The sequence below is a fragment of the Macrobrachium nipponense genome, chromosome 22 (assembly GCF_015104395.2).
Source record: "Macrobrachium nipponense isolate FS-2020 chromosome 22, ASM1510439v2, whole genome shotgun sequence".
NCBI classification, from domain to species: domain Eukaryota; kingdom Metazoa; phylum Arthropoda; class Malacostraca; order Decapoda; family Palaemonidae; genus Macrobrachium; species Macrobrachium nipponense.
Window position 1 is genome coordinate 24155870 of NC_087213.1, and position 25000 is coordinate 24180869.

Here is a 25000-nt window from a genome sequence, read left to right on the forward strand (position 1 = left end):
TGTGGATGACCCGAGAGAGAGAGAGAGAGAGAGAGAGAGAGAGAGAGAGAGAGAGAGAGAGAGAGAGAGATATTTCAGCTTGACTTGGGGAGTAAGCCTACAGACTACTTTGTTGTTTTTGTTGTTGCTGCTGTTGTTGTTTTTGTTGTTAGGGGCTAGGGGAGGTCTATGGAAAAGCCTAAAAAGGCTTTTCCATAGACTTTTCCTACACCCCAATAAGAACAATAATCAGCAACACCAAAAACAACAAAGTAATATGTAGGCTTTCTCCCCGAGTAAGCTAAAAAAAAATTATGCACATTATTTATTTTTCACATTTACATTTTAATAATTAAATCATAAATATCCTACCCTAAAATTCCTGTATCTTTAACTCAACTTGAAACATCTTTTTCAGACCTAAAAAATGTCTGAAAAAGGTGTTTCGCTTTGAGTTAAAGATACAGGAATTTTAGGGTAGGATACTTATGATTTAATTATTGCAATGGAAATGTGAAAAATAAATAATGTGCATGTTAACAGTACAGAAAAATGATTTCTAATATAGCGTATTTATTTTAATTTTCGTTGGTGATACAACGCTCCATTTGAGCATAGATTTGAAGCACGCTCCCTGAGTAAACTGGATGTCTGATAGCGCCTTGTTCGAATTCTATATTAACTGCAGCATGACGGTATTGCAATGACATTGTCAAAAATAGCGCTTTTGAATTCGTATTCGTAATTTGAGTGTCGAAAACGCATCGTCATATACAATTCAAAGGAAAGGAACACTTTGTCCGGGAATAAACATCAAGTCTTCGTTGTTTCGACGAATTTTGCATCACTTGCAACATCCCGCAATTCAGGTCAATTGAGAAACATTGCAGTTGGGTAACCATATTTGTTTACCAGACCAAAATACCCGGTTTGTAGGTAAGATGCAATAAAATGGCATTTCAATAGTAAGGTGATGCAGAAATTTAGCATTTCTGGCAACGGACTTTGTTGAACTGTAAAGCAATTGCAGAATATTGCAATTGAAATACTGCATCTTAAAATATTTGAGGGAAAATTCCACTTCCACTCGCAAAAAAAGCTGTAAACTCATAGCCTTGTTGCACTTTTCGAATTTCGAGTTAATAGCAACTTGACGCAGTAAAGAAATGGCAGTACATTGTGATTTTTGCAATTGTATATGTGATCGGTTGCCCAAAATTTTTTGCTTGGGCTCGTTATTATATATATATATATATATATATATATATATATTATATATATATATATATATATATAATGTGTGTGTATGTGTACGGGATTCCTTCCATGTCTCGTAGAATAACAGACTATGTTCATTGCTATCCAATCATATTCAAGATGAGCGCTTTTCATATTTGCGCTAAACGAAGCATCATGCCGAGCGAAACGAGCAGTTTTCAAAAAGAAATTACAAAGCATTTTTGGGGCCACTAGCACACTGTAAACAATAAAATAATTAGCGATAATCCAACAAGATAAAAGTAATCGGTCAGCGCCGTGGGCCATAAATTAGTATAAATTCATTAAGGAGTGTTTTGGGGGTATCAGTACATCGTCTCATTAGCAAGATATGTATCGCTCGCTGTAATGTTTCGCACACATTTTAGAGCCGGTATTTTTCTGCGGCTGATTTAATTACCTCCTAATTAATTGTTGATTGCATAACATTTGCAGAATCAAATGAACAAATGTTCCTGATACATTAGTACGATACGGCATCGATCATTGTGCGCTCTTAATTATCATTACACAATAAATTTTGCGGTCTTAATAACTACAGTAGATTCACATCAACTGTGCATCTGATGTCTAGGCCATTCCCTTACGACGCTCCTGATTGGCTGTTGGTAAGCCAATCACAGGGCTGGAAACTCTCGGTCTCTCTCGAGAGTTCACACAAAGGCAGGATGTATGTATGTTCCACCTCTCATGAGGGATACTTTTGAAAGATGTATTTCTAAGGAGAGGTGGAACATACATCCTGCCTATGTGACTCTCGAGAGAGACTGAGAGTTTCCAACCCTGTGGTTGGCTTATCAACAGCCAATCAGGAGCGTCAAAAGGGACTGGCCTGGGCATCAGATGCACGGTTGATGTGAATGTGCTATAGCACATTGCCACGATAAAGAAAAAGACTCAGTTGTCGATTTCGTATTCGATTTCACAGGTTATTGTTCTTGCTGTTGTTGTTGTTCTTGTTGGGGGGGATAGGAAAGGTCCATGGAAGAGCCTAAAAAGGTCTGAAAAAGGTGTTTCATGTTGAGTTAAACATACAGGACTTTTAGGGTAGGATATTTATGATTTAGTTATTAGAATAAAAATGTAAAAGATAAATAATGTTCAAGCTAAGCAGTACAGAAAAATTATTTCTAATAAAATATAGAGTATTCATTTTAATTTTCGCTGGTGAAAAAAAGACCATTTGACCGTAGATTTTAGGACGTTTTAATTTAGTTGATGTTCTGAATTTCTGTTCAATCATTTTGTTTCCACTTATAACTAAGAATGTATGAATGTGTTTAATTCGTGTCCTTTTTATTTGATCCTTGTTGTCAGTGTGAGTAGTACTAATTATAAGTATTAATTACGAAGACCACTTCACGTCAAGTCGGGAATATGGTGTTTACAACTTACGCGTGAGGGAAAAATCTTGTACGCGTCCTGAGTAAGCTGATGGTCGGATCACGCCTAATTTTTCAATTTGGCGTTCAGCTGTGTCTGCACGCTTTGCTAATGATAATTACCCACACCGCGCACATTTCTGAATAGGAATAAAGGTTAAAGTGTGTTTAGAGGTAGATTTATTTTGTATAATGATGCATATCTTTTATTTTATTTTTTTGTAATTCTTATTTCATTACATTTACAGCGGTGGTTAGGCGAGGTAAATCAAGCGTAATTTATTATAACTTGGTTGTGATTCAGTTTCTGCTGATTAGGTTGTAAGGAATGTTAGTTGAATCGTTTTGTGGTGGCTGGATAATGCCAAGAAATTAACGCTTTTTTTGAGTTCATAGACTTATTCAGTAATTCATTTGGTTGCAATGAATGTCATTTAATTCATTTTTGTCGCTTTATGATAATGATTAATAATGATTTTTTGTGATGTATAATCTACCCAAGAATTTTTTAGTTACGAGTTGATTATTATTTTCACTGCTTTAGCAAAGTGCTGACCCGTGATAATTTTATATCTTTGAAACATTAGATAGTGTTTCTCTAGCCGTTGTTATTCTGTATTTTTTTCTGTGACCATACCCAATCAGATATACACCATTTTCTTTGACCGTACCCAATCAGACATACACCATTTTCTTTGACCGTACCCAATCAGACATACACCATTTTCTGTGACCATATCAAATCAGACATACACCATTTTCTTTGACCATACCCAATCAGATATACACCATTTTCTTTGACCATACCCAATCAGATATACTACACCATTTTCTTTACCTGGTGTTATACACCATTTTCTATGCCTGACGAGAACACCAGGAAGTGCAATGGTTTTTCGGAATTGTTTTGTCTTCTTTAATAAAGGTCAGAGTTTGATTTCTTCATGCCTTTTGAGTCTGAAGCCATGTTCTTTCCAAGCGTTGCCCTCGTGTCACCTAAAATTTTGAACACAGATATGAATATATTCTAACAATCCCGTTCCTTGATTCTGACTTCTGCACTACATGTTTTTTTCTGTTATCTGAATTGTAAGATTTAATTTTGTTTTTCAGAGGAAAAAAATAATTTTGCCTTTCTGCATTACATATTTTTAGTGCGTAACTTGATGGAATATTTTGTAACGTCTGAGATAATGTTCTTACATATTTTTAGTGCGTAACTTGATGGAATATTTTATAACGTCTGAGACAATGTTCTTACATATTTTAGTACGTAACTTGATGGAATATTCTGTTACGCCTGTGAAAATGTTTTAATATAGTTTTAGTGCATAACTTGACAGAATATTTTCTAACACCTGTGAAAATGTTCTTGCATATTTTACTACGTAATTTGATGGAATATTTTGTAAAACGTCTGAGATAATGTTCTTACAAATTTTAGTACGTAACTTGATAGGATAATTTGTAACGCCTGTGAAAATGTTCCAGGTAAATTGCAACATGGGACCGCGCTGGCATAAGGCCATCTTAAGCTGTACCATCGGTAGCAACAGGTAAACAAAGCGTCCTTTTTTATTCTCTCTAGTTCCTTGTCACAATTATGGGCTGCCTTAGGTGAGCAGCGCATCCTCTTTATTCTTTTTTAGGCCTTGCCGGTAACATTCACATTAACCGTGCATCTGATGTCTAGGCCAGTCCCTTACGACGCTCCTGATTGGCTGTTGATAAGGCAATCACAGGGCTGGAAAACTTAGGCTGTTGATAAGCCAATCACAGGGCTGTAAACTCTTAGTCTCTCTCTCGAGAGTTCACATAGGCAGGATGTATGTTCCACTTCTCCTGAAGGATACACTTTCAAAAGTATTCCTCAGGAAAGGTGGACCATAGATCCAACCCATGTGAACTCTCGAGAGAGACTTAGAGTTTCCAGTCCTGTGATTGGCTTATCAACAGCCAATCAGGAGAGTCGTAAGGAACTGGCTTAGACATCAGAAGCACGGTTGACGTGAATCTACTATAGCTAGCGTTAGTCCGACTTAATCTAAACTGTCCATCATCAAGCAAATGGGTGCCCAAAACAGTTAAAGGAATAATTTTTTTTTTTTTTTTTTTTTTTTTTTTTTTTTTTTTTTTTTTTTACTATTGGAAAAGAAGCAACAAGTGATAAGCTATCCTCACATGTGAGTGGATTATTTTTTGGGTGCAAACACACACACGTGTGTATTATATATATATATATATATATATATATATATATGTATATGTATGTATATATATGTATATATGTATATATATAATATATATATATAATATATATATATATATATATATATATATATATGAATTACGTGGACATGGATTTTGAGTTGTCATGGATTATCGGTCAGCTTCAAGATTAATAAAGAAACGAATCTAACATAAGTTTACAGAACTGAAGAATTACCGTATAATGGTTATTTTCCCATTTGGATGCAGAATTATTTTTCACACTCACGCACACACACATATGCATAAATATATAATATATATATACATATATATATCGAGCTACAATGTGCTTTAATATCTAATTCGCTCTACCTCGGAATTAATATATTTTTTTCATATATGCGTAACCGAAGGGGAATTTTTTTCTCGATAATAGACTTGCCTGGACCAGGGCGCGAACCCATGGATCCTTTCTAATCCAGGAACGTCAGTGAAGCTTCACTGACGTTCCTGGATTCGAAAGGATCCATGGGTTCGTGCCCTGGTCCAGGCAAGTCTATTATCGAGAAAAAAATTCCCCTTCGGTTAAGCATATATGAAAAAAATATATTAATTCCGAGGTAGAGCGAATTAGATATTAAAGCACATTGTAGCTCGATATATGTATATGAATCACGGAAATGTGATATGACTTATATAATTATATTCTATAATTATATTATTAATTATATTATATATTTATGTATATATATATATATATATATATATACATATATATATATATGATATATATTGATATATATAATAATATATAATATATATTATTATGATAGTATATATATATATATATATATATATATATATATAATATAAATACAATACTTATATATAATAAATAAATATATATAATATATATATATATATATATATTATATATATGTGTGTGTGTGTTTTCTGTGGAAAGGTCTTCTGCATCCAAATGGGAAAATAGCAAATTTACCTGTAATTCTTCAATTCTGTAAAGTTATATTAGATTCGTTTCTTTATTAATCTTGAAGCTGAACGATAATCCATGACAACTAATATGCATATCCACGTAATTCATGACATTATTACCGGAATCCGTCGTTCTAGATGATCTCCCAGATATTCCATGACCACTGGACCAATCCAGCAACCGCATAATCCATGACTACTGGAAGCTACCGATTAGACAAAAAAAAAAAAAATAAAAAAAATAACATCTAATTAACTGTCATAAAAAAGAGGCAGCTCTAATTAGTTGTCATAAATAAACTAATTTATTTTTTTTACACATGACTATGATATTTGTGCTGGTGAAAAAATGTTGATGTAATTTTGGTAGTTTTGATTATTGTTGTTTCATATTGTTTATTTTACGTAAGTGATTAATACCATGGTAAACGTTTGTAGGAACAATCATAACAAGAGAAAAGTATTAAGGCCGCCGGTATAATGCTCTATGATCCGCGGCCCGTGAAACTTTAACAACTGCCCAGTAGTGGCCTGTCGTATATCTATGCCAAATTCACAACCATAGGTAACTTCTGGCTTAACTAAAAGAAGAAAAAGTACTGAGTCTAGAGAGCTGCAATTTGGTATGTTTGATGATTGGATGGTTGATGATCAACATAGCAAATTGCAGCCTTCTAACCTCGGTAGTATTTAAGATATGAGGGCGGACTGAAAAAGTGCGGACAGAAAAAATTGCGGACGGACAGAAAACTATAAAAATGATAAGAAGCACTACAACAAAAAAAAAATTTTTTCATCTTCCATACTCTGTCGAGCCTAAAATATTCTGTGACGACAAACAAAATTTTTTTCCATCTTCCATGCTTTGTTGAGTCTAGGAAGCACACGAGAATAATCATTGACTTCAAGAAAGATAATCACGAAATGTCGCAACACATATATCGCATCGTATATATTTCACGATTATTTCTACTTTCAGTTCCATTTTTTTATCACTAGTACATACTCTTTCCCAAAACGTTCGATGCATTTCCCACATTTTTTGTTTGTCCTGCTGCTACTGCTGCTCATGTTTCTAAAAGACTGGGGGGGGGGTGGGGGGGGGATTAATAGAATTTATTTGCTTTAATGAATTAGGATTGAAAGCCTCTGCAACATTTTCCGAAGAGAATTTTGTTTTCCAAGCGATCTTTTACTCCTGCAGCGGATTAACGGAAAAAGCGAAATAAATTGCAGTTGTTTAATCCAAAGCTTTTAAGTGAGTGGCCTCGGAATCCGCACAAAAATGATTTGAGGTAAGATTAACGACGACTTTTCATATCGGACGGTACCTACTACTCTTCAGTTTTCATCTGAGAGGGAATGTCGAAGGGTTTTTTTTCTTTTTAAGGTGATTTTTTTAAATAAAAAAATTACCATTTCCGATGAAGAACGATGAAATTTGGTGGGCCCAAAGAGGGAGAAGCGAAGAGATGCTTTGTTGATTACTTTAGCAATTAATGTTTTTTTAATGGACATCGGAAAATACATTAATTGAAAATTCATGGTTATTAAAATTAAAGTTGTAATGAGATAAAGATGTTTCGCTCCAAATATTTATGTATATGTGTACATAAATATTCGTATACGTATAGGTATATATATATATATATATATTATATATATATATATATATATATATATATATATATGCGTGTTAAAAACTACTGAGGCTAGAGGGCTGGAAATTGGTAGGTTGATCAACCACCCTCCAATCGTCAAACATACCAAGTTGCAGCCCTCTAGCCTCAATAGTTTTTATTTAATTGAAGGTTAAAGTTAACCATAATCATGCGTCTGGCAGCGCTATAGGATAGGCCACTACTGAAGATGAAAACTTTTTAGTCCACGGTTCATGCAGCATTATACACTGTTCATAAAACTCTTTTACCTTTAAATCATTGTATTTACATCCTCTTTTCACTTTTGTATCCTAAATCACAAAATTCATTCATACATTTACCCCCAGTTGAAATAAACACGCCCACTCCGATCCCTAGGTCTTAAAGGGTACATGTGCACAGTACACTGAAAGCCGTATATCACTATACAGAGAAATATATTCAAATGGAAACATGATTTAGCTGTCTTTAATTACAATAGTTACTTTACTTGGGTCTACACCAGTCTTTCTCTTAGTTCACTAACACAACACCAAGAACTGGTAAATAAAAAATGAAGAATAAAAACCAAAGACGAAAGATGGAAAACGAATAGTAGGTTCTCCCTCGGCAATTCAATGACTAACTACATTTATTTACCCCCCCATACAATAGGTAGGAACTTTTTCTTTCCTTTCATCCACACAAAGGCAGAGTCTCTCAGGAGACTGAGACAGGAGATAAAAAAGCTATGTTGGCAGGAGGAGACAAAGTTTTAATTAAGACACGTCAGCCCAGGAGAAAGGGAAAGCTTCTCTTCCATTTCTTTTTTTATATTTTTTTTTTTTCTGAAAGTGTAGCGTAAGAGACGTTGCAGAATCGGGTTATGTACTGTAAGGTGGATTGAAAACAGACGTTTTTCAGGAAGACGTTCTCGAAAACGTTTCCCCTTGCAAGGTGTTCTGAGCGATCGATATCTCTATTCCAGGATTTTCATTCCAGAGGCGTTCTCCAGAATCATTTTCTGATTTAGACGGGAGTTCGTGATCTCATTTCATAATGCCGCCATGCGTGAATTAAGAAATGGAAGATGACAGATTATAAACTTCCTATTAATGGAGGATGATCAACACACCCACATATATATATATATATATATATATATATATATATATATATATATATATATACATACACAAAGTTACGGCCTCGAAGGAAAATTGAAACACTGGAGATCCTAAGTACTTTCGTCTTATTACCAAGACATGATCAAAACATTTATTTATTCGCGATTTAAAATCAAACACACACACACACACACACACACACACACACACACACACATATATATATATATATATATATATATATATATATATATATATATATATATATATACACATTCAAGAAATGGAGTGATGCAAAGTAGTATCATCTCCCCAATTTTACTTTGTGTTTACACGGATAATTTCCTTCCAAAAAGTTTCGCTGATGAAACAATACGCTAGTTGACCGTAGGGTTTATTTCTGTTCTTGTCATCGAATATCCAAATTCAAGCAGTTTATAATGAATTTTTCACTAACTCTCTTCCGTCATAATAATAAACGTTCATTCAAAATTTTCCATTCACAAGCCTCTTTTAAGGAATCATCTCTATCATTAGCATTTATTGTTTTATAATGCGGAAATAATAAATCCAAAATCATTTATTAATTTGGCTCTGAAGGTCATTTACTCGTCTGTGATACTATAAATGCGAATGACTGTAGTTTTTTTGTAGTGATAATTAGGATATGACGACTGAGCTTTCATATGAGGATTTGTGCTCGGCATAATGCCATGTAATTACTCCGTCGTAATCTGGTCAGCGGTTAATAAGCCTCACGTGCGCCTCATTTATCATTCAACTCGTCTCTTTAATCATCAGACTATAGACCAACGTGACGGTGGCTAACGCTTGCTGTTCATACAGATATATATATATATATATATATATATATATATATATATATATGTATGCATGTATGTATGTATGTATATGTATATATATATATATATGTATATATATACTATCTATATATGTATATATATATTATATATATATATGTATATATATATATATCTATATATGTATATATATATATATATATATATATATATATATATATATATATATTATATCTATATATATATATATATATATATATATATATATATATATATATATATCATAGATATATATATAGATATATATATATATATATATATATATGTATATATATATATATATATATATATATATATATGATATATATATATATATATATATATATATATATATATAGTATATATATATATATATATATATATGCAGTGTTTTGCTACCTTCTACTATTTCTGCTGCACCACATATCTAAGATAGAATAGAATAGAGTAGAATTTAGGCCAAACACTGGCCTATGAGGTCATTCAGCGCTGAAAAGGAAATTTAGAGTGGGTAGGTCTAGAAGTAAGGTGTAACAGGAGGAAAACCTCAAAGCAGTTGCACTGTGAAGTGAGGGTGGAGAGTAAAATGGAAGAAAGCGAATACGAATGGAGGTACAGTAAAAAGTAATGAAAAGAGGTTGCAACTAGGGGCCGAAGGGACGCTGCAAAGAACCTTAAGAAATAGCTACTACACCACGGCGCAGCTACCCCCCCTACGGGGACCACATATCTAAGCCTAGAGATTAAACGATCGTTCTGAGTGAGCGAGCGATCCTTTCCTCACGATCAACAAACGCCGTTGAGTGTTGTTCTGTCTTCTTTAGCAATGGTCAGGTCGTTTTGAATTTTTCTTTGTCATTTTCACGCCTCGGGAATCCAAAGTCATTTCTGTTGAAATGTTTTAATAGTTTCATCCTTTGGTTTCCTTGTTTATTAAAAAAAGGTTTTTCCACAGTGCACTATCCTAAACTTAATCACCTTCTATGATTTATTTTCTTTATGACAACGTTTGCATTAAGTAGCTTTAAATGAATTTGACCGCGTGTCTTAATTATTGCTTTTCAGTCGAATAAACTCACTCCTAGACTAATATTCGTACTAAATGCATTATATATCATACGAGGGCACAAAATAAGGTAATTACCGGACGTAACTTCTACCGTTAGGGAAAAATGTCAAATGCTATTCCCCGAAGAATTTAAAGCGTAAAAATAATTCATTTAATAACCTTCATAGCTAATCTAATGAAAGACTTTAAACTGATTACAGAAACCGGTACGTAATTGCTTACACGTGTAACAAGTCTCGGTTCATTATAAAAATGGTCTTCTTAAAACACAACTTTTCAGAATGTCCTGTATAATAACTGAAGTCTCATCTCAGGAAGGAAAGGACAAAGTGGTATTTGCCTTATGGGCGCTGCATATGCGTGGTAAGCTTTCGATGATGTCTCAAATGGTCGTTAACGGTCCAGAAAAGCTATAAATTTGGAGATGGTTCAGATGAAACGCATCTGTATTTCTTTTTCATTACCTTTTATATCGCAAAGTCCGTTTGGTCGATCGCCTACCAAACTAGCCTATCGTGAAAGGGTTCAGAAAATGGAAAGCTGCTGATAACCTGAAAGGCTCTAGTACTACCCTTGTAGCTCCCTCCCTCCTCCTCAAAAGGTAAAAAAAAAAGGCACTCGCAAATTTCTATCTCTAGCTGTATAATACATATAACACACACATATATATATACATGTGTACCTATGTGTGTGTACACTTGTGTGTATGTATTTGTGTGGGACTGCTTAGTCGTATTGATGGCCTTGCATGGTATCGTAGATTCAACCTTCACCTCCAATGAGAATGTTTGTCTTGTGTTGTAAAGGTAAGTATATCCTAGTTTAACCAGACCAATGACCTGTGTCCTGCGTTGATCCTTGTGCATATAAGAGCTCGGGACACCTAGCACATGGAGGAACGGTGGTATCAGTTCGTTCTTAGCGTAACTTTAAGAAAATCTTACGTTTTATATTTGTACAAATGAGCTGAACAGAGGTCGAAGCACTGCACTAATGACCCGGTGACGTCACAGTCTCCTTACTCGATATCCAGTGTTCCTTCAGTCGTGGTGGTAAACGTACGTTCGTTTCGTCCTCACTTATGTTTTATTTACGCCTATTGGGTGCTACAGGACAATTGTAGCGCTAGAGTGTTTGGATACCGTTCAAAAACCTCCCTGTTGTCGATATGATGAAAGACATGCATGGAAGAAAGCTTTATCCGAGACCACATGCAGTTCATGAACACGAAAAGTTAATGTCACCACCCCACAGGAGGTATACTATTATAGGCCTTACTGCTGCATTGCTAAAACGTCTAGATAAATGTTCCCGAGTCCAGAAGGCAGCCTGTTTTCTTACCTATTGTCAATATGACGAAAAATTTCCTTGGAGCAAAGTGGCATCTAGTACAACGTGAAATTTATAAAGACGTTTTACCAAGACGTTAAACCGGCTGCCACGAGTGAAGTGGCAGAGAAGCTTACTGGAGAATGAGGCTGTAGAGTGCAGTTTTAAGTGAACATTTTGAAGAGACCAGACAAAGGGAAGAGAAATCATATATAACAAAAGAAAGGTAAGTTCTGTGCACTTTCATATACCGTAAGTACCGATGACTTGTGTTTGCAGCATCGGCCTAGTGTTTACAGTATCGGTTTTTGCTCTACCTAATCTACCGAGAGGGTTTACGAACATAAGCATTCCCAAGCTTGGCATTGTAATGGGAGAAGCAAAGCTATTAGAGGACTTGATTGAATAAGACTATTGTAGACGGATATGATTATTATAAATCGTGACGAATAGAAAGCCTTTTCGATTAGTCATCCTGGAGTCATTTAGGTATCTGTCATAGTTAAGAGAAACGGCGTAGAGGCCGTTGGCCAACATTACAAACCTCCTATCTTATGTCAGTGACAGGTCTTTAATAATCTGCTTCTGTCATTAAGGAGCCGTGAACTCCTTTCAACACGGATGTTGTAATTCCCATTTCGTGAGTCCATCATATCCAAAAAAGGAATTTAAACTTTCGAATGTGTTTGAACGTTTTATTTTGTTCATTACAAATTAGTCCTACAACGATCTCAAGGTGCGACACAGAAGTTGTGGATTGTGGCACACACCACCTGGCACACTAAAATAGGTCCTGCATAATACTAAAATACGATTAAAAACCTTTAATGAATTAATTCACGTTTTCAAGTAATAAATTTTTTATAATATTACGCTATTGTAAATTAAGAGATAATTTGCAGTAAGTAAGGTTCATAATAAATGACGTGCATAGACTAACAGAATTGAATCGTTTATAACTCTTCCACTGAAAATCAGAGAACTTACCTATTATTATTTTAGGCCAGGATTATATATATATATATATATATATATTATATATATATATATATATATATATAACAAAACCTGTATTCAAATAAGCGGAAAAAAAAGAAAAGAGTATCGATTTGAAAAACATGCTTCTTATCGTGATGGGTTAGGTTCTGCCTGAAAGGATGTCTGGTGAGCTTTGTCCGACTCTCCAAAGGCCAAGGTTACGAAACACTTTTATGTCAGCGTCTGAACTGGATTAAATGCTGGCTGGAGGATTGGGGCCATTGGATAGCTAGATGAGGTTTTGAGAAGATGGAGGTTTTTTATGAGGCATTTTTTTTATTTTTCGGAACATCGTGAGAGGAATTCAGTTTTACTTTGGTCATTTATGTCTTGGTATGTTTGAGAGAGAGAGCGATGCTTTCCTGTTTTTTTTTTTTAATTATTATTATTTTTTTTTATCGGTTTCTGTTACTTTTTATTTGCTGGTAAGTTTGCATTAGTTTTGTTCATGTTTTTTCATTACGTTCCGAGCGTGGCATTTTTGTGGTGTTGTTTTTGGAAGGGCGGGGCCGGGTGGGAGGGGGGCGGGTTGTGTGGTTAAGGCATCCATTACATGGACTTAAATGCGAGTGGTTGTAAGAGCATTAGACTTATATATACTCTATGGATGTCCACGCAAGAATTTATTTTATATATATTCACTATTAACCAATTTTAGGACCTATGATTGGTGTGAACGAGCACCTGCTTTATTCACATTTATGGGCGACGGGATCTTCTGTCTCATGTAATTCTCTTGTAACGTTTTCCTCTCTGAGAACATTTCTGTATCAATCAATGTAGCTAACAGTTAAATATCGACGAGAGAGCGTTGGATAACATTTTCCCCCACATTATGATAACATATATATTATATAATGGCCAACTCTCACGGACAAACCGTTGGTTTTATTCTGTATATATCTTTTGCAACCATTGTATAGCCTGAATACGCTTCAATGCGCTTACTCCAGCCAGTTTGCTTGGAAGCTTTTATGATCCACATGTCCACAACTTGGCGAGCTCGTACCAAAAATGGATTTCGAAGAAGAAACACTTATTGTTGTGATTTCTACTCCGGCGACATAGCAGCGCCATTGTAAGAGATTGCATTGGGTTTCCCAACTGTACAGAACAGAAATGAGAGCCAGCTTCCCTTGCTATATCAGTCGTTGCGAATGCATGATGATAAATTTTTTTATTTTAAGATGTGCAAGAATTTAGGGAAATGTTGTACTAAGAAATGAAACATCCATAAGAAAAAGTATGCGCTGGTGAACGTCTAGCAATCACTATAAGTAAAGTCATAATTACAGTTATCATTTATTAATTAGTAACCATTGCAAACATTTTGAGTTGAAAATACTTGTCAAAATGCAATCTTCATCAGGTGCTTGAGTTGAAACATTATGATGAGGTTACTGGCTGAATGTTTTTTGGGGAGAATTCCGATAGATTCACCTTTTGAGGCATGGCACATTATGAATCCTTTCTATAAATAACTCCCTTCCAAAAGTCTTCAACTATTGCCATTTAACTCGAATAGGAACAATTAGTTGACTAGAGGATGCAGTACGGTTGTAGTGCGAATGTGATCCCCATGAGTTGTGCTCGGCGACTGAACACTAGACGCAGTCGCACTCACATTTGTATGTTTCTTGGGTGATACCAGCCTCACGTAGCGACAGACACCGCGACTTGTTTCAGTTTGTGGCCGACTTGACTTGCATTATTTCTACGTAAATTCATGGCTGCCCAAGAGCTCGCCATGTTTTGTGGCGTGGCTGCGGTCCGTGTGATTTGGTTCGCATGTAGGCCCACAGATTTCTCACCATTCCACCCAACCGTGATATTTTTTCTACCATTTACTGGAGTCCGTGTAAAGTGTTGAGAAAATGTTAGGCTGTACCCGTATCTTGCTGTTGCTAAAGTCTAGTTGTTTCATAGAGGTATATTCATCTTATATACAGTAGAGTAGACATTCCTAGTTGCCCTCTATCCAATTGCTGACGCTTCGCGGTTGGTTTACCCATTTAAGATTAACGATCACGGCTTCTCACGCTTCAGGGATGTCAAACTAAGCGTTTCTCTAATCACAGCCAGTAATGTCGTCGAGTAAGCGTTTCTCTAACCGCTGCCGTTGACTAAGCGTTTCTTAAAGCACTGCCATTAACTATTTGTACACTCGTCGGAAGATTGTTGTCTTGCCGAGGATCACTTTACAGTCTCGACTTTCAGCAATATTCCAACGCTCTAGCTAAATGATACATACACACACACACATATATATATATGTGTGTGTGTGTGTGTGTGTGTATACAAATTATATATATATATATATATATATATATATATATATATATATATATATATATATATATAATATATATATATGACACAGTCATGTATATATAAACTTTCCTTCACCTTTTTTTTTTATAGTTTTAATACCAAGTTAAATTCCCATTCCTAAGTGAGAAATTGTCTGATGACTTGAATACTTATTTTCATTTCAGATGACGAAAGAAACCAATCTCTTGACTCGGTCGGATTTCCCCGCCACTTTTGTGCTGGAAAGCAGCTTAAGTTTGCGTATGTCGTCGGATTCAGTTTCCTGGGGGAGGAGGTCATTCCCTTCGGATGATATGATACGATCAAAGATTTTAATTTTGTCCCCGAAGTCCTCGTTGATGATGATGATGATGCAGCTCCGATGGAACACTCGCTCACTCCCTCCCCCACCCCCAGCACCCACCCCCATCCCCACCCTTCCCCTCCCACACTCCCTCCCCCACCCACTCCTCCCCCACCCCGCCCCGCCCTGTATCTCTGTGGTATCTCATGTTGTCCTTGAATACCGATTATTATCGTTTCAGAATTTTCAATTTTAGATAGATATTGAAACTGTGGAAATATTGATACTGTGGAAGATTGACATTACTGATATTACATTTCTTCATCACATATATACTTAATTAATTCTCTAATACTCATTTGGGTACGAGAGAGAGAGAGAGAGAGAGAGAGAGAGAGAGAGAGAGAGAGAATCTGGACTATAATCATAGCCCACCATACCAGTAACGGGATGGCCACTGAGAGAGAGAGAGAGAGAGAGAGAGAGAGAGAGAGAGAGAGAGAGAGAGATGAATCAGGACTATAATCATAAACTACAATACCAGTAACGGGAAGACCACTTAGAGAGAGAGAGAGAGAGAGAGAGAGAGAGAGAGAGAAGACAAATGAAACTGCACTATAATCATAACAGAGAGAGAGAGAGAGAAAATCTGGACTATAATCATAACCCACCATACCAGTAACGGGAAGACCATTAGAGAGAAAGACAAACAAATGAATCGATAGAGAGAGAGAGAGAGAGAATAATGTAAGTTTTTTGAAGGTCGTATAAAATACAATTATTTTTGCTATATTGCTGTCTCAAGTTTCCCTACGTTTAATCCCTGATACCCGATACTAACTTACAGATAAGAAAGCCGTTTGGAAACTGCATTTCTACTGAGATACTCGTTTAATTTTCTTTGCCGCCTCCTGTAATCACAGAGGGAAAATTGCGGTAGAATTCGAGATCGGGGGAAACTCATTTGCACGTTCCTTGAAAGAAGCTGCTTCTGGAGATGATATTGGAGCGTGGATATTTACGTCTATTTTGCGTCTTTGTGGTTGAAATCGTTTTGAACTTCGGTTTTTTTAACTCCAAGAAACTCAAAAGCTAAAATATGTCATTGTATTATTATACTTAGAATATAGGTGCTCTGATGTTTTTTTTTTTTCTTTCGCAAATTTCCCAATACTTCTGATTTCGATTTTTTTTTTCAAATTTTTGATCTCATAAACGAAAATTAAAGGAAGTCAGTATTAGCATGCAATAATTTCATAAACACGTCTGTCGCCACATGTCTTTTAACGTGTTCTGTGACATTGCCAAACTTAGAGGGTTTTAAAGTTTAATTGTATGTTTGCCTTGAAGGCTTTTTCCTTTCTTACAGTGATCGATCAGTGTATGAACTTACTAATCCACTCCCAAATGATTTATGTCGTTTCGTCGCTAACATTCTCTTTCCGCAATATTTTGTGTAATGATAGTTTTAATTTTCTCAAAATACACGCGCTTGGAAAATATTCTTCTGAGGAAGCAGACATAATCAGGGCATTTGGAAATATACCAGTTAGTTCCGTCAGTGGACCTCATGCGGTGCACTGTAGGCATTACTTGAGGTTCTTTGCAGCGTGCCTTCGGCCCTTATCTGTAACCACTTTCGTTCCTTTTACTGTACCTCCTTTCATATACTCTTTATTTCATCTTACTTTCCTCTAACCTCTCCTAACAATTGATTCATGCTTTGAGGTTTTCCTCCTGTTACACCTTTCAAACCTTTTATACTTTCAATTTCCACTTCAGCGCTGAATGACCTCATAGGTCCCAGTGCTTGGCCTTTGGCATAATTTTTTTTATTCAAACTCAACTCAACTATAAACAATTTTTTTACAAACAAAAAATAACGATTTCCTCAAGGTATTCCCCGGGGCTTTCGTCAAGTCTAAATATACTATCCGACAGGCAGCTGACAACACGGAGCTGGGTGCCTCGACGGAAGCCAATTTCCATATGTTCCTCGTTTGTCTTCTTGAGGTGAAAAATAAATAAAGGCGAAAGTGAACGGGGAGAACGACAGATGCCCTCCTTAACGACGATATATTGCCATTATTATTCCGACGAGCCTCCTCGTAGCTTTTTATGTGTTCATATGACCCCGTTATTGCCAACAGGATACGTTTCTGCTCGACAATTTGTGGCGGAATGGTTGGCTTAGTTTATGTCGTGATTTGATGTTAAACGACGGGAATGATGCTGTACAGACGTCAGTTTTGACTTGACTATAGGATCTCATTTAGTAATAATGATAGTCCTATTGTCTCACTGTCACCACGGAACTTCTCCGAATAACTACAGTAGAGAAATTATTCGATTAACTTCAGAAGGGAACTTATCCGAACATACAACTACAGGAGGGAACTTATTCGATTAACTACAGAAGGGAACTGATTCGAATATATAGCTACAGAAAGGAACTCATTGGAATAGCTACAGAAGGGAACTTATTCGATTAACTACAGAAGGGAACTTATTCGATTAACTACAGAAGGGAACTTATTCGAATATATCACTACAGAAGGGAACTTATTCGAATAACTACAGAAGGAGGGAGCTAAATAGGCGAATAAGATTAATTTTAATATGTTTCAAAGTCGTATTATATTCCCAGAAATGTCTGAGGAAAATTAGGGGAATTGTAGAATTGTACAGTAATGAACATTCCTCTTGGAATGAATAAGAGACTAAGTGGGAAATGTATACATCGTAGATCTTACTGACAGAAATCACAATTAAATGTCCGTCCGACAACCCGATCTCACGGGACATCAAAGCCAACTTCGAACTTCTGCTCCTTTCAGTGAATGCTCGAATTGAATTTCGCCGAGAGTCCGTAATTGACAGGATAAAGCGCTTTCCTGAGAACGTCCTTTTGAAGTCCCGTGCGCGCGACGACAGTAATGCTAAGCTTCCACGAAGGAAAAGTAAATAAAGAAAAAGACTTCACTATGATCAAAATGGGGTCATATCCTTTAAGCAATCGCTTAATGGGATGTATCGATACAACAGTTAGGTTTTACTGTTTAATTTTTTAGTTATTCATTTATTTTTTTAATAGTTTGTAAGCTGAGAAATGCCCCATCGTCCTGTCTAAAGCTCTGGCTTTAAAGACAACCACTACGCATCTCCCGTGTCTTTTGTAAGCCCTCTTTTTAGACCCTCGCTCCACCTTGGTGACTAACTTGAGAGAATTCCATTAAGAAACTCAATTAGCCGTTATTAGGAAGAGATGTGATTGAAACTCTCATCTCTCTCTCATTTGAATTTTTGTAATATTACGTAATGCCTTGTGATAAGCTACTTCACAATTCACAAGTAAAATCATGAGAGAGAGAGAGAGAGGCTTATAACAACCGTATGGCAGCTTTTATTATTATTTTGTTTATTTATCGGTATTAAAGCTTAGACTGCTTCTGACTTAACGCACTAAAGATGCAGGTATTATTATTGTTATTATTATGGTGTTATATTGTAATAATGTAGGTATTATTGTAATAATGTATTATAATGATGTAGGTATTACTATAATAATATTATTATTATTGTGGAAGTATCTCCAGAGTAGCATATATCAAATAGAAGGAAAATAAGTCAAGTTAGATGTTAGGTAATATCTACTGAATCGAACTAACTCGGTGAAAGGATAGATTCGGATATTAATATACATTTTTACGACCCGCCTCTCTTGTCACTGAAGGGGTGGATTTACGTAAACAAGAACCTTCGCTTGCCATCAAGCACTTCACTTTTTTCTAAGACCTGTCACTTGCAGAGATGCATACGATACACACGCACACACACATATATATGTAATGTATATATATATATATATATATATATATATATATATATATATATATATGTGTGTGTATTATATATAATATAATATATTTATTATATATATATATATATATATATTTTCATGTATGACACTTACCTGGCAGGTATATATATAGCTATATTTCTCCTGTTCGCACTGGCAGAATATTCAAAAAAAAAAAAACTCGCGGCAACCGCTAGATCACTGGTAGTTTCAGGTGATCGCCAACCCCGCTCCGTGGCGCTGGTGCTCGGAATCATTCCCATTTTTCGTCAGATTTTTTTCTGCCACTGAACCGGCAACATCGTTGTTGGTTCCCTGCTAGAATTCGAAACTCGTTAGCTGACTTTCGCTGTACTTGGATGGTTTATTGGTATCGTATTGGAAAGTTGGATTGGCAATCGCGATTGGAAGTTATTATAATGTCTGATTCTGGTATAGTATTTCGAGTGTGTATGAAAGAAGGGTGTAAGGTGAGACTACCGAAAGCTTCGGTAGACCCTCACACAGTATGTAAGAAGTGTAGAGAGGTTTTTGTGTACTTGGGACAATAGATGTAATGAGTGTGAAACGTTTAAATGAGAAAGAATGGAAGACTTTCACCAAATATGTTGAGAGACTTGAAAGGATAGAGTAAGAAGATCGGTGTCTCGGAGTGAGAGGTCAGTTCTTCTAGTAAGGCCTTGAATAATTCTGTTATTTCTCCCCCTTCTTCCCAAGTAGAAGTTGTTAACTCCTTCTCCTCAGGTCTCTCCTGCGGCCCGCTGCTGTTTCTGAGGATACTAATATTGTGAAAGTGTTTGCCGCCCTTGCGTCAATGGGCGATCAGATTCAGCGTCTTACAGACAAAGTGGGTACGATTGAAAGTGTCAGTGTAGTGGAGGGGGGCGGCTGATCGTCTCACTCGTGCTCCTAGACCTAGACCTCTGCCAAGCTCCCAGACCCAAGGGAGAAGGCATGTCGACAGTCGAAGGGAGGCGAGAGGGGTTCCCTTACGATCAGTCGTCCTTCAGGCAGTCCTGTTGCGTCCCAGGCTGCAGCAGTGCGCCATAGAAAAGGCGACACTGGGAAGTGTCTTTCTCGACAGATAGTGCTGCGTCAGGCAGGTATGGACGTTATGCGGAAGTTTCGCGTCCTCTGAAGAGGACGCATAGACCTACGTCTTCTCAAGATGAGCGTTACCCGCAAGAACGGTGGAGTAGTCCCGAGATTTTCTCTTCTAGTGATGAGGAAGAGGTGGTTTCCGATTAAAAGGAGGAGATCCTTTAAGTCAAGACAAGACGCAAGACCTCATGTGTACGACGGTTCTCGGATAGGAGCTCTCCTTCTGAATACGGAGCAGTCTCTCCGATATCTTCCCCTTATCGTAGAACTCAAGATCGAGTTTCTCGTGTTGATGATCCGTCTCGTCTTCGTTCTCCGCTTGCTCAGACTTCACGCCAGGGAAGCAGAGACTAGGAACTTCCTTGAAGAGATGCAAGGAAGGTTAGCCGATTTGGTTAAATCGTGGGGCAACATCGGAACTTCCTCCTACAAGGCGTAAGGACGCATCTCTCCCAGTCAAGTCGTCTAAGAGGACGCATGATGGTTGGCCTCCTTCTCGTCAGGCTTCGGAGTCTCGGGGAGGACGCAAGTTACGGGGAGCAGGACGCAGGACGCAAGTTACGAGAACAGGAAGCAGGACGCAAGTTTTCGGAGCAGGACGCAGGACGCAAGCTTCCGAACAGGACGCAGGACGCAACCTCGGAGCTCAGAAGGACGCAGGACGCAGGCGGCAGGAGCAGGTTTCTTCACGCGAGGTTTGGAGAAGATTTTCTGCAGCAAGACCTGGGTTTACAGGATGTGTCTTCGGCAGAAGAGGAAATAGAAGACTTAGAATCTGAGGAAGAAAAGAAGGTGAAGCACCTTCTTCAGATTATAAGAATTGACGAATTGCCTTCTTTCACTTTTTGGAGGGGATTTTCAGCCTGCAGCTCCGACATCACCCCTTCTCAATTCTCCGCCAAGAATAAAACTCCGAAGAAGTCCTCGTTTTTGAAGATGAAGTTTTCGATTACGGCTAAGAAGGCTCTTCAAAGAATTGATACGTGGTTGAAGGAAAAGAGGGAAGCGGGCAAGACTGTGTTCTCTTTCCCTCCTGCCAAATTGCATCGAAGTCCGGAATTTTGGGTATGCGACAGGGGAAAATCTCGGCCTGGGAGTGCCTGCCTCCTCCCAGGGGGATTTTTCCAACATTGTGGACAGTTCCCGCAGACATGCCTTGAATTCGCCAAAGTGTGGTGGTCTCCATCAGAATTAGATCATCTGTTGAAAGGGATTTTCCGGATCTTCGAGGTTTTTAATTTTCTGGATTGGTCCTTGGGAGCTCTGGGACGAACAGTGGAAGATAATGAAGCAACGGCTTCTCAACTCCCAAGCAGTATTATGTCCTGCATGGACAAAGCTTAAGGGATGGAGCGAATGAATTGGCATCTCTTTTCACCGCAGGAGTTTTAAAAGAAAAGGTCACTCTTATGCTCTTTTGCTGCTAAGGGGCGTTTCTAACGCCCAGAAATCCGAATTGCTTTTTTCCCCACTTTCGGAGCAATTGTTTCCTGCGGATATTATCAAGGATATTTCGCTTTCCCTAACTCAGAAGGCGACGCAGGATCTGTTAACTTCCTCGGTAAGGAAATTTTTACCCAACAAGGTAGTTAAGAAGACCCCTAATGGAATCAAGGCAAGCTAGTCAGCCCCCGTTTCGGGGCAGTCCTTTTCTCGTCCGGCCTTCAGTAGCAAGAAGAGCTCCGTCCAAAGAGGGGTTCGAAACCCAGTACTAAACAATGAACAGCAAGTCCTTCAGACATCAGTAGGTGCCAGACTCCAGAAGTTTTGGGAGATTTGGCAAGAAAAGGGAGCAGATCCTTGGGTAGTCAAGGTGGCCAAAGAAGGTTACAAGATCCCTTTTCTAAAGAGACCTCCTCTTGCGACATCGCCAAAAGAGCTGGGAGCTCACTACAGCGATCCAGGGAACAAGAAGCACTACAGAACAAGTTCTTTCTATGCTCAAGAAAGGAGCAATAGAACCTGTTCTGGATCACTTATCTCCGGGATTTTACAACCGGCTGTTTTTAGTAGCAAAATCCTCGGGGGGATGGAGACCAGTACTGGACGTAAGTCAACTCAATTTATTTGTTTGTGGAGAAAACAAAATTTACGATGGAGACGACCGATTCAGTACTGGCAGCGTACGTCCAGGGGACTGGATTGGTCACCCTGGACCTTCAAGACGCATATTTTCATATCCCAATTCATGCAAGATCCAGGAAGTACCTGAGATTGTGATCCCAGAACAGGGTTTTCAGTTCAAAGCCCTCTGTTTTGGACTGTGCACAGCCCCACAAGTTTTTACAAGAGTGATGGCGAGCGTGGCGAAGTGGCTACACATTCTAGGAATAAGAGTGTCTCTATAACCTGGACGATTGGCTCATAAGAGCCCAATCAAGAAAGCAATGTCTGGAGGACTTAGAAATGACGTTAACATTAACGAAAGAGTTAGGGTTGATGGTGAACTTAGAAAAGTCGAATATGAACCCCAGTCAGGAGCTAGTTTTTAGTTGGGGATTCTGATCTCCTCAGTGACTTTCGGTTTTCTTTTCCGTCTCCCAACAGACAAGCATCTGTGCATCCGGAAGTGCAAGCCTTTCTAGAGAAAGAACAATGTTCAAGCACGAGAGTGGATTGAGCTTACTGGGGACACTCTCGTCCCTGGAACGGTTCGTTTCTCTAGGAAGGCTTCACATGAGACCCCTACAAATATTTTTGAACCAAGTCTGGCCAAGAAAATCGCAACCAGATTCCTTCCTGTTTCGAATTCCTCGCAAGATCAAAGAGGAGTTTAAAGTGTGGCTAACTCCGGGGAAGTTAGGCAAAGGGAGCGTCTCTCCAGCAAAAGAACCCAGACCATGTAGTTTGTTCTCAGACGCCTCGGACGCAGGCTGGGGAGCGACTCTCGGACTTCAAGAAGTTTCAGGGTCGTTGAGCAAGGAGGAAACGGTCTTGGCATATAAACAGGAAGGAACTGATGGCGATTTTCTTGGCCTTGAAGGAGTTCAACGCGGTGATTCGCAACAAGGTGGTACAAGTCACGCGGACATACCACAGCTCTGGCGTACATCCGCAAACAAGGAGGGACACATTCAATCTCTCTTTGCAAGTTGCGAGGAGATCCTTCTTTGGGCAGAGAAGGAAAACGTAACCCTTCTCACCAGATTCATTCAAGGGGAGAAGAATGTGAGAGCGGGCCTGTTGAGCAGGGAAGGTCAACTTCTATCAACAGAATGGACGCTTCATTTAGAAGTATGCCAGAGTCTGTGGAAATTATGGGGTCGCCCAGTAGTAGACTTGTTTGCGACAGCAATGACGAGAGATTAACGACGTATTGCTCTCCATCCCAGACCGTCCAAGCAGTCGCAGTAGAACGCTTTTCTTCTAGATTGGACGGGGCTAGACGTCTACGCCTTTCCCCCGTTCAAGATATTAGGGAAGGTTTTTGAAGAAATTGTTCAGGGAGAGTCAAGGGACAAGAATGACTCTCATAGCTCATACTGGCCGACCCGAGATTGGTTTCACAGAAGGTACTGGAATGGACAATAGATGTACCAAGGACACTTCCCAGCAAGAGTAGATCTACTCAAACAGCCTCACTTCAACAGGTACCACAAGAACACCCTCGCTCTGGGTCTGACTGCGTTCAGAACTATCGAAAGACTTGTCAGAGCGAGGGGGTTTTCTAGAGAGGCGGCCCAGAGCGGTGGCCGGAGCTAGAAGAGCCTCTACTATTAAGTTGTACCAGGGGCGAAGTGGGGAATCTTTCGCAAGTGGTGGCAGAGTCGGAAGATTTCTTCATCCAGTACCTCTGTGCCCCAAATTGCCGACTTCCTTTTATACTTAAAGAAGGAAAGAAAAAATTGTCAACTCAGACGATTAAAGGGTATCGGAGTATGTTGGCTTCTGTATTTTAGACATAGAGGTCTAGATATTACAATAATCTAGATCTGAGAGACCTCATAAGGTCCTTTGCAACAAGGAAGGAAGCCCCAATACAGAGCGCCTTCCTGGAATCATCATGTGGTCCTGAATTTTTAGGAACTAGTAAGTTTGAACCGATGGATCAAGCGTTCGTTGAGAGATATCACAAAAAAGACCATCTTTTTAGTGGCAATTGGCCACAGCGAAAAGGGTGAGTGAGCTGCAAGCAATTAGCAAACATATTGGTTGGAACATGACCAAAGCGGTTTGCTCTTTTCAAGAGGGGTTCTTGGCCAAGAACGAGAATCCAGCTCATCCATGGCCAAGGTCGTTTGAAATAAATGATGGGTCTTTCAGATCTAGTAGGACAGGAACAAGATGATAGTTCTTTGTCCAGTAAGGGCATTGCGCTATTATTTGGATAAAACCAGTAAGATTAGAGGAACTTCAGAATCACTGTGGTGCTCTGTGAAGGACCCTAGCAGAGCAATGACCAAAAATGCTATGGTTTTCCTTTTTCCTTAGGGAACTATTAAAGAATCTCATATGTTATGCCAAGAAGAAAATTTCGGCATCCTTAAGGTTAAGGCACACGAAGTGAGAGCAGTAGC

At 38.1% G+C, this 25000-nt stretch overlaps 1 long non-coding RNA gene across 3 annotated transcripts in view; it reads left to right on the plus strand.

Moving 5' to 3' along the window:
- LOC135198357 (uncharacterized) overlaps positions 1-25000 on the plus strand; it is a 307497-nt gene that overhangs the window by 22727 nt on the left and 259770 nt on the right. For 2 of the 3 annotated variants that reach the window (XR_010310766.1, XR_010310764.1), the window contains exon 2: positions 4131-4195. The exons of the other annotated variant lie outside the window; for it this stretch is intronic. This is a non-coding gene — a long non-coding RNA (uncharacterized LOC135198357). The remainder of the gene's footprint in view (positions 1-4130; positions 4196-25000) is intronic. 3 annotated transcript variants of the gene reach the window in all.